This window comes from Leucopleurus acutus (genome assembly GCF_964270905.1).
Source record: "Leucopleurus acutus genome assembly, chromosome: 8".
NCBI lineage: Eukaryota > Metazoa > Chordata > Mammalia > Artiodactyla > Delphinidae > Leucopleurus > Leucopleurus acutus.
The window spans coordinates 95,967,743-95,984,932 of NC_139151.1; the positions used below are offsets into that span (position 1 = coordinate 95,967,743).

A 17,190-nucleotide genomic window follows, 5' to 3' on the forward strand; every position below is an offset into this window, starting at 1 on the left:
AATGCAGCACATCATATTCTCAGACTGTTCCATTTAGTGAGACCTGGTAAATTACATGATCATCTGGCAAAACATGATCACTTGGTTGAGTCTGTAACAGCCAGAGCTCTCTTTATAAAGGTATATTTCCCCCTTTACAACTACTGATCTGTGGCTAACGTTCGGCACCATGTGAATATGCTGTTCCTCTTCAACCTTTTGCTTAATCATTTAGCAGTCACTGATGATTCCTTTTTAAATTATTTCATTTGGGAGCTGGAATACGTTGATTTTCCAATTCCATCATTATTTCTACATTTATTAGTTGGCATTCTTCTGGAAAGAACTTTCCCTTAGTAACTGAAGCAGAGTAAATGCTTAATTTTTTCCCTTTAATTACTACTTCTTATTGTTTGTAATAGCAAAAATTGGGCACAACCCGTGTCTCTAAAGGGGACTAAATGACTAATCTACTGTAAGGAAAATTCTATGGGTATAACAGCAAGAGATCTCCAAGATACATTGTTCAGAGGAGGAAAAAGCAAGGAGCAAAACAACATATATAGTAAGGCTAACTTTTGAAAAAGAGGAGAAATTAATGGTCACTTATTAGGAACTGAAGGGACAAGGTAAATGGAGACAAAGACAGAAGCTAGACTTCTCAGTGTTTTTGTTTTATGTCATTTTTATTTTTGAAATTACCTATTCAAAATTTATTTTTAAAATATTTAATAATGTGAAAAAATACATGTTACGTGAAAAAAGCAGAATAGAAAATTATATATACAGTATGATCCAAATTTTATTTTTTTTTAATCTTTACAAATAATGATAGAGGCACTTCCCTGGTGGCACAGTGATTAATAATCCACCTGCCAATGCAGGGGACACGGGTTCAAGCCCTGGTTTGGGAAGATCCAACATGCTGCAGAGCAACCAAGCCCATGTGTCACAACTACTGAGTCTGCGCTCTAGAGCCCGTGAGCCACAACTACTGAGCCCACATGCCACAACTACTGAGCCCACATGCCACAACTACTGAAGCCCGTGCGCCTAGAGCCCGTGCTCCACAACAAGAGAAGCCACCGCAATGAGAAGCCCGCACACCGCAATGAAGAGTAGCCCCCACTCACCGCAACTAGAGAAAGCCCACGCGCAGCAACGAAGACCCAATGCAGCCAAAAATAAATAAATAAAATTTTTAAAATCATAAAAAAAAAACAATGACAGAAGAGAAATATAAAAAGTTTTAACCATGGTTCTCTTTGGGTGGCAGGATTATAGGTGACAATCAACAGAAAAGGCAGTGTTCTTTTCATTTTTTTAATTTAAAAAGTAATAAATGCTTATTGTAAAAAGTCAAACAATAATCAGCTCTTTACACTTCACGAAAGGCTGCAATCTAAAAAGTACACAACTAGATGCATCCAAATACAGAAGGAAAAATACTTATCGCCTATGCTGAAATGAGTTTTCTCCCTGAATATTAAAATTTAAAAAGCGAGAAAGATTCTACAGAAAAACATAATTCCAAGTTCCTAGTCGCATACAGCACAAAGTTCCCTAAGGATTGATTGAGGAACACTCTAGCCTGTATCCTTGTAGTACAGCTCTCATCCCCCAGTAGCTACAATATAAATACTATGTACACAATGAATATGTCAACACAGTGCAGGCCAACCTCCTGCATAAACTAAGGATGAACTAACTGGAAAGAAATAATCTCCTTGGTGACCCTGATAACTCATGGTTTAAAGGCCAAAAGTCTGGAAGTGAAACTGCCACAAATCTGAAATACAGTTCCCATCCATTCACCTTAAACCTTAACTGAGCATATAATTTTTTTAGAGCCAATCATTCTTTTACCTAATATAGAGAATTTCAGCAGAAATGAGTTTTGAGGGTTCCTTGCCCTATAGTGCAACATTAAAAGTACTTTTAAACCATTTATAATCTTATAACATGTGGTGAACACAGCAGCAGTCCAATTCCTAAAAAAAGTCTGACCTTCTGACATCGTGTAACTCAAGAGGAAGAAAATATAGGTCACAAACATTGGATGATTCAGAAAACTGTGATGCAGTCTGAAGTTCCTACAGGAATCAGAAAGACGAGGGAAGAGCTGCTACAAATACCAGTTATCAAGAAAATTCAAAAACTAAAGCTCAGGATTACTGAAGAGCTTGTCTACCAATTCCCAGAGACCTAAACACACCAACAGTTCAAACAAGAGAAAGTCTGACTGATGGCAAGAAGTCAAAGGAACTAAAACAACTGCACAGTCTCTCTTTTGTCTGAAGAAAAAATATTTGCTCTGTTTCTTTAAAAGGATAAGGGGCCTTCTCCTGATACACTCCTTACAGCCACCTGAGAAGAAATTTCACTTTGTTCTCCATAAAGAACAAAAGGAGCTAAATCAAACTGCAGTCAGGCAGGCCTGTTGCTGAGGAGGAAGTGCCAGTCAAGTGTGTTTTTCATTTCTCTTTTTAAAAAGGAGGAAGAAACAAGTTTCCCAATCTGTCCCTTAAACCAGATCGGGACAAAGGGTGCCAAGAAGAGTCTTTGTGATACCATTTCACAGGCCCCCGGAATCAATCCTCAATCACCAAAAGCCTAGTGCACGTACAACCAAAAGGGCACGACTGGGATATGTACATAACACAAATATTATTTGTTATTCCACCCCATTTCTAACCACCACCCCCCATAATATGATGATCACTCTAAAAAGATGGGAAGATAACCACCTTGGAAGGTTTTCTCTGCTTAATTCTAGGACAAAATTATATTTAACAAGCACTATTAAAGTCACCTAGAGATTATGCACAGCCCAGTGGAAACTAAAGTCAGACTTACAGGTTCTCCTTGCAATTTGATCACCTTATGCTAGCAATTTCACTCCAGCTTCAAGCAATATGACTTTGGACAAGTTATTTAACCTCTTTGAGACTTTTCTGCCCCCTTTGTAAATAGGAATTGCAATATCTGCCTCATCAAGTTGTTGTGAGGCTCCAATAAGAAAAGTGTGGTGGAGCATTAAGACCACTGCTGTTATTGTTGTCATTATTAGTGAATCCTCTTTGGGGTTCACCACGGTTTCCCTCACCAAACAATATGGCCAATTAAAACCTCTGAGACCTGAGATGCCACGATTTCCAAGAGTAGCAGATTCCTAAGAAACATTTCAAAGGCTGTTACCAGACAACAAAATAAAAAGTACTCAGGGAAAGTACCGCACTCATTTGTGTAGCAAAAATAATTAAATGAGATTTGGGCTACCTCTACATAAAAAGTGAATTAAAAAACAGAACCAACAACTTAGAGCTATATCTGGAAAACCTGGCTAATAATTCACACCCCAAATCCTCCCTACCAATAGCATTCCAGGGGTATGAATCAGAAAGTTATTAGGCCTGGAAGCACTGTTAAAATGCAGTCCAATGATCTCATTTATTTGAGTAACTGCATCTCTCTTCACTTCACTATGCCCATGTAGGCAAAGTCTAAGAGTCAAATCAGCCATGTAATACCAACATATATCCCAAAATAACATACAGGATTCAACCCAAGGTTAACTCTTTTTTTGTTGTTTTTGCTTTTTCTTTTTTTGGCCGCACTACGTGGCATGCGGGATCTTAGTTCCCCAACCAGGGATCAAACCCGCTCCCCCTGCACTAGAAGCACGGAGTCTTAACTGATAGACCGCCAGGGAAGTCCTGAGGGTTAACTCTTTAAAAGAAAAAAAAAAAAAAAACCTTTAAATACTAAACCTAGGATCACCTGCATAAGTAGAGTTCTCCCAACAACTGGAAAATTAACTACAAAATGTCAGGCCTTTAATTAGAGGCCTAAAAGTGGCCCAGTACTCTTTAGAAACTCCATGTGGGTGGAAATACACAGGGTTTTCTACAACTGGCAGCTCGGTTTTCATTAATAGGACTTTCTACAGGGCATTTCAGGACACTTCAAATGACACCATATATGATCCGAGTCCAAAAATGTAAGCACCACAGCAGCAACCATCCCTGCCTCTATATAGCTCTTGCCTGACTCCTAGAGTAGACTGAACTTGGAGGGGAGCAGGGAATTTGGGGCAAAGCATCACAAATCTAGAACTGTTATCAGGTAACAAACTCTGAAAGCAAACACACCTGGAAGCATAAGAACTTCAACTATTACCTGAGTGGTGTATCTACTGTATGCAGAGTACTAAAGGATATCCTAGGATATACCAAACTGCTAATTGTGGTTTAAGTCCAGATAGAGAAACTTTAAGTAATGTTTGTTTAATTTTTTCATCCATAATTTCTAAATAAGAGATAGTATAGTATAGTGATATATGGGTCCTGAAATCAGACTGGCAATTGAATCCCAGCTCTGTCATTTTCTTGGTACATGAAGGTTTCTTGGTACATGAAGGTTTCTTGGAACAGTTACTTAACCTCCCTGTACTCCAGTTTCATCATCGTAAAAGACAGTATGTATATGATAGGATTACCACAGGGATTAAAAGACTTACCAAATGAAAAGTGCTTGCTACTATATAATTCCAGTGCTTGTACCAAAATAATACCTTCATTCTATAATGAAGAATTACAGAATCTAATGAGAAAAAAATATTTAAGGCCACAAAGTCCTATAAACAATCAGACTAATTAAAGACAAATTCTTCTAGGCAAAATGAGACTGTCCACTGCAAAGGTCTCCAAACCATTTCATATAAAAAAAAAAAATCTTACCACTGTAACCTTTAAAAAAATAATAAAATCTCAAGATAATGGTTAAAATAATAATAACTAACACTTTCATAGTCCTTTTCATTCCCATTGTTCTTAGCACTTTACATAAAGTAACTCATTTACAATCCTCAGGTACATAAGGCCCTAAGAGAACAAGTCACACTGTCGGTGCTGGATTCAGAATCCAAACCCAGGCCGTCTGGCTCCAGAGTCTACATACTTCATTACAACAGAAAACTCCCTAATGCCTGAGATAAATTCTCCTATGTGGTCTCTCCCCTATTTCATGTACTAGTCTCACATGTATTAGGCCTCAATCAATGTTTCACTGTCTTACCATATCAACTGGATATCAGCTTGCTTTCTATTTTTAATGTTCATTTCCTCAAAGGTCAAGAAATTAAAGAATGATGCTGAGGGGAATTCCCTGGCAGTCCAGTGGTTAGGACCCTGCGCTTTCACTGCCAAGGGCATGGGTTCAATCCCTGGTGGGGGATCTAAGATCCCACAAGCCCCACGGTGCGGCCAGAAAAAAAAAAATGCTGAGGAAAAATGAAAAAAATTCTCATTCCTTCCTTTACAGCAACTTATTTACATAGTTTTTGCGAGAAAAGGGGACTTCAAAACCTTTGGCCATAAATACTCTGAATTTGATAAAGTGCCAAATAAGACTATATCATGAAATTCAGCTACTATGTGTTTACCCTACAAACCTACCAACTCCATCCAAATAAAAAAATTACCTATTAGGAAACAGAGATAGATGCCACAGGAATTTACTTTTGTATGGCAAGCAGGATAGAACATAAATCTCAAAAAACACGGTCAACAAAGAATGTAACTGAACATACTCTGTCATGTCTGTGCATACCCCTTTGTCAAACATGAAATATGACATCAACACACCTGAGGAAAGAAAAAGGGGAGTCTTCAATGTAGAGCCTCATACCAGCCCTTTCTCATCCACATGGCAGACACATATGCTAGTGACCTCCGTGCATTACTAGAGTTAGGATTCTCCACAACTAACTTAGTCTACCTGTCTGTGATAGGTTCTCTCCAAGGACAGTCTCCATCAATTCCTTCTACCCTACTCCCATGCTGCTCTGCCCATCAAGAGATAAGAACATATTTTTCTCTCCCTGAATCTGGGCTGACCCTGTGACTTGCTCTGACCACAGAATATGGCAGAAGCGATAATGTGCCAGTTCCAGGACTGACAGCATCCACTTTCACTCTTGGAAGCCAACCACCAGGCTACAAGGAAATTCAGGATGTCCCACTGGAGACAGAGACCATATAGAGAGACCTGGATGATAAGACACTACTAGGAGAGGCCACATTGAAGGTGCCAGACCAATGAGTTGAAACCCTGATGCCCTGTCTAACCCAGCCCAGCCACCAGCTGAAAGCAGACAAATGAGTGACCCCAACTGATGCGACACAGGGCAGAAGAACGAACCAGACAAACCCTGCCCAAATTCCTAACCCACAGGATCGTGAGAAACACATCATTGTCTCAAACCACAAATATGGAGGTGGTGTGATACTGTGATTTATAATAAGAAATACATATTTGGTCTTAGTCCCCATTTTTGGCACAGAGCTCCTAAAACCCTTGAAATTTCTTGAGTGATAGAAGTCTTTTGTCATTCATAAGGAGTCTCTTTTAAACTTATGCTAACAGGTGACTTAGGGAGGTACCCCTAGAAAGCCTCAGGATGGGGCTGGTCACCAGAAAGACCAAGTGATTAGAAGATTGGAACTTTCAGTCTCACCCACTGACCTCTGGGACAGGAAAGGGGATAGATGGGCCTGCAGATTAAGCGCTATAAAAACTATTGAAGGGACTTCCCTGGTAGCGCAGTGGTTGGGACTCCTCGCTCCCAGTGCAGGGGACCCGGGTTCAATCCTGCTCGGGGAACTAGATACCACATGCATGCCACAACTAAGAGTTTGCATGCCACGACTAAGAAGCCCGCATGCCGCAACTAAGGAGCTGGCGAGCCACAACTAAGGAGCCCACCTCCCGCAACTGAGACCCAGTGCAACCAAATGAGTAAACAAATGGATATAAAAAATACATACACACACACATACATACATACATACATACTACTGTACAAGATCTGATGAGTTTCCAGGCTGGTGAACACATTCACAGCCCAGGAGGGTGATGCACCCCAGTTCCACAGGGACAGAGGCTCCTGTGCTTGGGACTCTTCCAGATCTTGCCCTATGTACTTCTTCATCTGGCTGTTCATCTGAATCCTTTATAATAAACTGGTAAATATAAGTAAATATTTGAGTTCTGTGAGCCACTCTATCAAATTAGTCCAACCCAAAAAGGGGGTTGTGGGAACCTACCACCTATAGCCCATCAATCAGAAGCACAGGTTACAACCTGGACTTGCAATCAGCGTCTAAAGTTGAGGGGGTGCAGTTTTTTGGGACTGAGCCCTTAAACCTGTGGGATCAGATGCTATATCCAGGTAGAGAGTGTCAGAACTGAGTTAAATTTGTCGGACACCTGGTCAGTGTCTGCTGAGAACTGGAGAAATGCTTGCCAGTTTTGGAAAAAAAAAAACACACATCAGAGGTGGTTTTTGTACAGCAACAGATAACTAAAACACTACTACCTAATACCCAGTGTACGTAATGCCTTGTTAGGACTCTATCTTCCTCACTAGACTATAAGCTCTGTGAGGGCAAAAATCATGTCTGTCCTAGTCCAGTACCTACTTTAGTGCCTAACATAGAAGAGAATGAATATGTGTGTGTATTTATATCCAACTGTGAGGAAAGCCCAAAACAAACACCAAACTCTCATAAATAGCAACACCTAGGTGAAAAAAAAGTGGTTAGTTATAGGTAGTGCTGTTGGTTCGAGGTCATAAATTCAATTTCTACGAGTCAAATATCTCCAAAAAGAGAAAACTTTGTACCATTAACTAATCTCAACAAGTCATTTCATTATGTACATGTCATTAATCAAGACAAGGCCAGGCAACAGAATATGAACAGGGCAAATCCATCCCTACCACTACTAAGGGGGAGGGGGGCTAAACCTAAAAAAATACATATACAGAGATGACAGGAGTCTTTTGTACTTTTTATACTCATATAACAATGCTTCTTTATACTCATATTTGAAACACAGCATATTTAGAACAAAATACAGAAGCAGTGGATTTTCTGAGAGCAAGGCTGGGAATATGGGATATTGTATCTTCTGAGCTTGAGAGTGCTGGATATAAAAGTGATGTGATTTAATGGGGAAAGATAAGACTAATAGGTAAGAAGCTTCAATGACTGATTCCTACCACTGAGGTGTTATATAATCTTGAACAAATCACACTCTACATATAAAAACTGAAAGTAATAACACCCTCTCTTTCTACCTTAAAGGAATAATATCCTTGGAGTATCTTACGAGTCGCAAAAAGTTCAAGGCAGGATTACAACTTTTCTAAGTAAAAGCCAAGTTAGGAACCAACAGTAATCAGAATAAACAATAAATGGGACTTCATACAAAGAAGTCCGGCACATGCAGCTCTAAGAGAAAGTGCAAAGGAAACTACAGTGGCTATGAAGCAGAATCAGAGAGTACCTCTAATTAATCACCCGACAAACTAAAAGCAAATAATTTGATGGAATCAAGACCTATACAATCAAAATTATACACAGCCCCTTTATAAGCAGCCAAAGACCAGAAATAAAATGTTAATAGAACCTGCACCTGTACTGTAGACATGCACAGCATTTATGTTCAGAATTATAAATACTCTAAAATACAACTGGTCTGCCTCTAGAAAGTTAGGCTAAGAGACAATAGTGAATCAAGTACCTGTAAAAGGTTGTCAGCCCAAATTTATCAAGAGATAAACAAGCAATGTAACCTCTTTTTCTCATACACTCCCCAGGGCGTTTTTTATATATAAACTCTGTGTAAGGAAGACCACTACAGGGTATATCACAAATAAGCTAACAACTTTCCAAAATGCTTTGAACATATAAAACTAAAAAATTCTAGTGACTGTTATTATAATGAAGGGGAGAAAAAAACACCAGCTTTTCTGCTATAGATTTTGCTGACTACGGCTTCCTAAAGTAACTCACAATGATATAACCTAATGTCTGCAACATAGTAAAGTTTACGCTCCTATGATCAAAGCTAGAAACAGAAAGCCGTAAGACCCAAATTTGAGACTGACAATCTTCCTTACTCTCACTTACCTCAGAAGAATGAAGAGAAAAGAAACGAAGCTTCACCTGCAAACTCTTCTGGGGAAAACAGTGAGCTGAGAACCCCTGAAAACTCAAGGAAGAACACAGAGGAAACCACTGAACCAAAAAGAAATTGAAGCTCAATTTTTGAGTCCCAAGCTGTCAACAGAATCAGGACCAGGAAGGCTACTGCTAAGTACACAAAAATGGCAAGAGATTTCCTACTAGCAAGCAAAAAAGAAAGAAAGAAAGAAAAAAGAGTAGCTTTTGATGGAAGAAATTTCACAGAAACAAAAACAGCTTAACCCCAGAAATGGGAACTGACCCCAGCTGCCTCAGGCAAACAGGCCTAATGGCTTTGGCAACAACATACCTTTCATCCACCAACAACATTAGGAGGCTGAAGTAGAGCCGATTTCAAATCACGAAGGATCACATCTTTCTGTTTTCTGCGTAGTCTTTGGGAAAAAGAGTCCAGCTCTCCTCCCTGGAGTACCACACTGCCCCCAGTAGTTCCTGGAAACTCCTGGAGCCACAGCAACAGTACTGTAAAAAGCTTTGAGAACATTAAGCCAGGTATCCTCACAAGCCCAGACAGGTAAGATTACTCACCAGACAAATAAGAACATTTAAACCTGGAAGAGGTTAAGAAATTCATCTAGGTTTGCAAGATGAGTCAGTAGGCAAAGCAGGATTTGAATTCAGGCTTTTCCTTCAGATAGTATCAGAGCTTGACTCTCAGTCCTTGGCTCAGCAGATACTGTGTTCAGTGTTCTCCAATGTTAGAGTCAGCCCAGGTCAGGTTCTTGGCTGACTAGAATAGGGAAAGGAAAAATTTCCCTCAAGGCTTCAGGAAAAGGAGAAGTCAAATTATTAAATGCAGAGCTCTTATGCTAAAAGGTCCAGATGCCCTTCTACCTTGCCAATCACATTTCTCAGCCAATCAAAATAAGGCACTGGATTTTAAGAACCTACTCATTTTAAGCTCTGACTAGAAGCTGGATGGTATTTTCCCTACTTCCCAAATAAAAAACACTTAAGGGGGACTGGAAAGAATGCAAAAGCAATAACAGACAGCCAGCAAGTGTTTACTGAGTATCTATGTACTCAGCACTATTCTAGGCACTGAGGATACTACAGCAAATGAGAAATACCTGCCCTCAAGGAGCTTATGTGATTATTTATGTAATTTAAAAAATGATGACACTTTCAAGTACTGATAAATGTTAGGAAGAAAATATGAAAAGTAATGTTTTTGGGGGGGACAGATTAAAGGAAGGAAATCAACAGTTCAGAATCACTTTCTAGTTTTCTATTACTATGAGCCTGAGAAAATATGAATAACTCAGGAGAAACTTTAAAATATTTTCATACAAACTAATACTATAATAAATATAATCCAACATCACTTCCTATTTTTTTTTTTTTTTTTGCAGTATGCGGGCCTCTCACCGCTGCGGCCTCTCCCGCCGTGGAGCACAGGCTCCGGACGCGCAGGCCCAGCGGCCATGGCTCACGGGCCCAGCCGCTCCGCGGCACACAGGATCCTCCCAGACCAGGGCACGAACCCGCGTCCCCTGCATCGGCAGGTGGACCCCCAACCACTGCGCCACCAGGGAAGCCCTATCACTTCCTATTTTTAAATAAGTATATATAAGACTAAATTTGAAATAGCATTAAAAGAAAGTATTCTTATCTCAAAAGTTACAGCAATCTTAAAGCCTTACAAGTACATGGCAGTAAGATCCCAATATTTATCCAATCATCCACCAACTGATAAAGACAAGCCCAGTGGCAGAGTATAACACATATATTTAAAGCAATACTTTTATCGAACATTCACTGAATATGTGCTACACACCTGACAGTGCTAAGCACTTTTCCACACATCTCATTTACTTCTCACAGCAACACTATGAAGATAAGTACTATCATTATCCCCATTTACAAATCACAAAACTGAGGCTTAGAGAGGTTAAATGATTTGTCCATGTGGAGGAGAGATTCAAAATCAAATCAGATGGGACTTCCCTGGCAGTCTAGTGGTTAAGACTTGACCTCCAATGCAGGGGGAGTGGGTTCGATCCCTGGTCAGGGAGTTAAGATCCCACATGCCTCAGGGCCAAAAAACCAAAACATAAAACAGAAGCAATATTGTAACAAATTCAATAAAGACTTAAGAAAAAAGAAAAAATCAGATGCCAAAGTGCATACTCTAACCACTACTCTATATTGTTTCTACAGAACAAGCACTAAACCTCAGATACAGAAAAAAATCCTTTTCGTGTCCTCACACCTAGGTCAAAATTACAAAGAGTTAATTCAGGAGACAGAAAGAGAAGGAATAAATCTGAATGAATCTGAGTCAGAACACAGTGCTGTAACCTTAGGCAAATTCCACAATACCCATGCCTCAACCTCCCTATCTATAAAGGAGTTAACCACACCAGCACTAACCATTACTTGCCTCCAGGTAGGCTGTGAGTGTAATAAATACACAGATCATCAGTTGAAAGAAACAAGGAAAACTACAGCGTTATTATTATTGCCTTGTTGCTAGAGCAAAACACCAGAAATCAACATAAATAAGTTATGTACACCAAGAATGTAGGGTTTGAATATGTACTTTGAAAGGCAATCATATAAGTTGTTTTACCTCTAATTTTTTTCCTTTTTTTTTTTTTTAATTTAAAAAAGCAATACAGGGACTTCCCTGGTGGTTCAGTGGTAAAGAATTCGTCCTGCAATGCAGGGGACGCGGGTTCGATCTCCAGTCAGTCGGGGAACTAAGATCCCACAGGCCGCAGGGCAACTAAGCCCTCGCGCCAAACTACTAAGCTCGCACACCTCAACGAGATAGCCCACGTGCTGCAAACTACAGAGCCCACGCGCTCTGGTGCCTGCACGCCACAACTACAGAGCCCATGTGCTACAACTAGAGAGAGAAAACCCGCACTCCACAACTAGAGAGAAGCTCTCATGCTGCAACGAAGAGCCCGTGAGCCACAATGACCAAAAAGATCCCACATGTCTTAACGAAGGTCCCGCGTGCCGCAACTAAGGCCCAATACAGCCAATCAATCAATCAATCAATAAAGTGGGGTGGGGGGAGCAGTACAGGAATTTCCCTGGCGGTCCAGTGGTTAAGACTCCAAGCTCCGAATGCAGGGGGCACGGGCTCAATCCCTGATTGGGGAACCAAGATCCCACATGTGGCACACCATAGCCAAAAGAAAAAAGCAACATATACCATACATCATTTATCCCAGAGAACGCATGTTTGCACAAAAAAAGGTACACAAATGTCCACAGCATCTCTATCAGTAATAGTCAAGAACTGGGAAAAAACTCAGATGTTCTTCAATGGGCAAGTGATTAAACAAACTGAAGTATATCCAAACCATGGAATACTACTCAGCAATTAAAAAGAAAGGGGCACTGGGACCTCTCTGGTGTTCCAGCGGTTAAGACTCTGCACTCTCAATGCAGGGCGCCCAGGTTCCATCCCTGGTCAGGGAACTAGATCCTGCATGCTGCAACTAAAGACCGACACAGCCAAATAAATAAATAAGTACATAAATATTAAGAAAGAAAAGAAAGGAACACTATTGATTCATGCAATTTAGATGACTCTACAGGGAATTACACTGATTGAAAAAGGCCAATCCAAAAGGTTACATGCTGGGAATTCCCTGGCGGTCCAGTGTTTAGCACTCAGCACTTTCACTGCCTGGGCTGGGTTCAATCCTTGGTCGGGGAACTAAGATCGCATAACCAGCAGCGCAGGCAAAAAAAAATTTTCTTTAATTAAGAGAAAAAAAAAAGTTACACACTATATGATTTTATTCACATAACATTCTTTTTTAAAAAAATTAATTTTATTTTTGGCTGCGTTGGGTCTTCGTTGCTGCATGTGGGCTTTCTCTTGTTGCAGCGAGCGGGGACTACTCTATTGCAGTGCGTGGGCTTCTCACTGTGGTGGCTTCTCTTGTTGCAGAGCACGGGCTCTAGGCACGTGGGCTTCAGTAGTTGTGGCACGTGGCTTAGTAGTTGTGTTTCCCGGGCTCTAGAGCGCAGGCTCAGTCATTGTGGCGCATGGGCTTAGCTGCTCCGCAGCATGTGGGATCTTCCCGGACAAGGTATCGAACCCATGTCCCCTGCAATGGCCGGCAGATTCTTAACTGCTGCACCACCAGGGAAGTCCCACATAACATTCTTGAAATAACAGGTTGCCAGGGACAGATAGGGCCAGGGGAGTGGGAGATGGGCCATCTTCCCCAGGGGGTATCTTCCCTTGATCATCTGCACAAAAACTTTATTGCAACTTTATCCACTGCACTATCAGATCATTATGATTTGGTGCGGGGGGGAGCAGCAGTGGCTATAAAATGGCATCAGGAGAGATCCTGTGGGATGGAAATGTTCTGTATCTTGACTGTGTCAATGGCAATACCCAGGTTGTGACAGTATTCTATGGTTCTGTAAGATGTTACCATTGGGGGAAACTGGGTAAAGGACACACAGGATCTATCTCACTATTATTTCTTACAACTGCACGTAAACCTACAATAACCTGTAAACAAAAAGTTTAATCAGAAATGAAGGCAACACATGCCTCTTGTAACAAGTAAAACAGTAGTCTGTGGTCAATCTCTTTCCCTACCCATTCCATTCCCTCCCTCTTGAGATAACCATGCAAACTCACTGCTCATACAAACAGGCATGCATTTAATACTTTTTGTTTATTGTATCAAAATGGGATCATACATACTACACATTACCCTGCAGCCTATCTTCTTCACCTATCATCACTATATCATAGAGAGCTAAAAAAAAAAAAAATTTAAGTGCCAAGTAGGATGGCAGGTATAGAAAATTTTCTGACTGGGGCAAATCTGACAAATGTTTACCGTACTAATGTGCCATAGCTGAGCCAGGTGCATTCAGTGAGAGCACAATATACAAATAGCATTCTAAAGAGATCTGCAAAAATGCAAGTTCTTCAGCAGCTCTTCGAGGATCCCATCCCCCTCTCTGCCTCCTCCATGGAACCATCCCTGGGGCCCATGGAAGAAGAAATGCTAAATGATTTCTTTTCAGCAGAAAACTGCAAGGGGGGATAATTCTCCCACATACTGAAGCCATAGCAAACAAACTTCCCTGAAAATGTATTCCTCCTTCAAGCAGAAGTGCAAAATATATTGTTGATAACATTTAAGACATCCATTTGTAAAAAAGCAACTACCACGATTAAGCACTTAATGTTTTATGTACTGTATCTCTAGAGCGCCCTCCTACCCCACTACCATTTTACAGACCAAAACCTGGCTTGATGTGAAATTACTTGCCCATGATCAAACAGCCAGCAAGTGGTAAAGCTGGCATTCAAAGGTACAAGTGCTTTTTCCACTTTATCAGGTTTTCCTATACTATCACATGTCAACAGAAGAGATTCAATAAGTGTAATAAGTGTATTTAGGCAGAATCCATTTTCTAAATGTCTGCTGACTTTGATTCAACCTTTTTTACCATTTAGCATGTCTGGGGGGACTATATTATGTGCCAGGACCTATCACAGGTGACAGTGAAAGAGAGGTAAAAACAAACACACACAACGCAGAAAAGGCCTCCAACCTCAAAGAGCTTTCAAACTGCAACTGCAATATACTGTAACTATAACTGCCATGTTGATATGTGGCGAGTGTTACCCTCAAGGAAGTACAAAGTGCTGTGGGTTTGAAGAATCCAGCTCTCCTCCCGAAATCAAGTGACATTAGCTTCTTTACAATTGTTCTTAGTTTCAATTCCACTCATATTCTACAAGTCACATATTTCTCTTCGTGATCTCTGGCAAAAGGTCTGCAATGTCCTTCTATACAAAACACTGCCCCAGACATGCTCAATTAGTATGAACAGAAGCTGCCAGCTCAAATCAGCAGAAAGCTCCTTAATGCTGTAATTTTTTGAAATTTTGGCAATGAAAAGAAATTAACCTTTTTGGTGAAATCATGGATGTGCAGAGTTAAAAGTGACTTAGACATCATTTTGAACATAAAGACTTAAAAAGGTAAAAATTCACTTGTCCATTGTTACAAGACTCACTAAGGGCAGCTCTCAGACAAAAGCCCAGGTCTCTCAACTCATTGTATGGAGTTCCTTTCCACTCCTGCTTCTTTCTTTTAAGTCCAATGAAAAACTTAGTGATGTTCAAGTTTTCTCATTTCATAAATGATAGATGCATTCATGAATCATGTGTAGTTTAAAGATGAACTTTATCAAAAACAGACATGCTAAGCATGATGAGATACATATATACAGAGGTAAAGGACTGCCTATCCTTGATAAGGCAGCTTCAGGCATTTGGGAAGGCAATGTTAATACACTAAAAAATTGCCATCATCAACATCATCATCATCTTAGCAATAGCTAGCATTGGGGGGGATATGACTATGAGCCAGGCACTCACAGTATTTACATGATATTTCTTATCCTTACAACAACTCTTAAAAGATAGGTGTTGTATTGTACACTGGTGCACACCAGGTTTGAAGAAGAATCCCCAAATTCCACAGCTACCCAGGGGCTGGGCTAGAATTTAAACTCTAGAGTCCATACTCTTTTCCCACTATCCTATGCTCCCTAGGAACAGAATAACTGCACTGCACATGTGGCTGTGACATCAAGTCACTTCAAACTCTGACATGATTTCCTGATTGGTAGTTATGTAATTAGCCATCTTTTCAATCTTCAGGTTGTCTTAACTAATTTCTTTCATGATTCCACAGTGGTCTTCCATGTTTTCTTCCTTTCCTTTTTTTGTTTTTATAGAAGCAAAACCCTTTTTCCAAATGAAATCTTATGTGAAAACACTAAAATATAAAAGAGATCAAAGTTGAGCTGCTCTGTTTCCTTTTTTTGTTTTTATAGAAGCAAAACCCTTTTTCCAAATGAAATCTTATGTGAAAACACTAAAATATAAAAGAGATCAAAGATGAGCTGCTCTGGTTTAAGCAGAATGGGAGAACCAAAGCTCTTCCTTACTCTCATGGCCATCCCTTAGGCACCTCGAAAGAACACACTAGCTTAATACAGAAGGCTGCCTTCTCCATCTCAGCTTTGCCACTCACCATCTGTATGAGGACCAGTAGACCTCAAAGCAGAATTCTGGTAACAGACCTGAGACCCCTCATGCGGGAACACTTTTTCTTGTTCTTTGCAACAGAGATACCACCATCCACTTCATAGGTTTTGTTATTAACATTACGTGGACGAACAAATATAAACTTCCCAGCAAATGGTTAAGTATTGGAAAGTTGGCTCCCCCCTCTTTTATCCTGCAGAGGTAGCAGTTGTTGCCAATTCAAGAAAGCTCAATAAAATATACTTGATGGTTATCTTCAGTAGCAAAGAAGTAAACAAGCAAATGCTCCCACAGCTCAACTAAAATAAACAAACCTAACAAACCCTTCATTAAAGGTACCAATGGTAATACCCTCTCCCAGCTTAGTTTCCCATAGTTTCCCCGTCAGTCAATGACCCATGGATCTCAAAGCACAATGTTTATAATGGACCTGAGATCCCTTATGAGTTACCATAATGCAGACCGCAAGTGTCAGATGAATGAGTTAATGTTGTTCTGAGCACCTTAAATTTGGCACTTCCTGAGCTGAGCATTTAAATTGGCTACTTAATATTGCATTTAATGAGTATTTTTATGTTCAAGTTCTACAACAGAATCTAATGTTCATTTGCCCATCTTCTGGCTTCTATTTCTCCAGGCATTACAAACCAAAAATATGCTGATGTCATGTGCACCTTCACCCAAGCAACTTTAACCTGGCCCTTCCTAAACTAGTCATTAAGAATCTATTAACCAAAAAAAAAAAAAAAAAAAAAAATCTATTACCTTAGTCTGTTACTGATAATGTGTTCCCTTTTCTACATGTGTAACAGGAGACTAAATCCATTTTCATAGGAAAGAGGTTCTCAGTCCCAATCTAAGCCCAACCAACAACTATCAAATTATCAACTTTATGGAAACTGCAGGTATTGGCTTTGACCCCCTACAGTTTAGGAAGAATTATAACAATAATACATCATACAGCCATGAAAAGACTCATTTACAATAAAGAACACATCCCTAAGCATTCAACTTGGGAGCCAAGAAGATTCAGAATGCTAATCTATTTTACCAGGAGACCTTGAGCAATTCACCTACTCTCTAATGATTATTTTTTCATAAGGA

At 40.1% G+C, this 17,190-nt stretch overlaps 1 protein-coding gene across 3 annotated transcripts in view; it reads right to left on the minus strand.

Annotated features, from left to right (window-relative positions):
• The window catches only part of AMBRA1 (autophagy and beclin 1 regulator 1), a 175,142-nt gene that overhangs the window by 147,488 nt on the left and 10,464 nt on the right, over nt 1–17,190 (minus strand). Inside the window, exon 2 of one of the 3 annotated variants that reach the window (XM_082845638.1) lies at nt 9,319–9,501. The exons of the other annotated variants lie outside the window; for them this stretch is intronic. The gene's annotated coding sequence lies outside the window, so the exon portion shown is untranslated. The remainder of the gene's footprint in view (nt 1–9,318; nt 9,502–17,190) is intronic. 3 annotated transcript variants of the gene reach the window in all.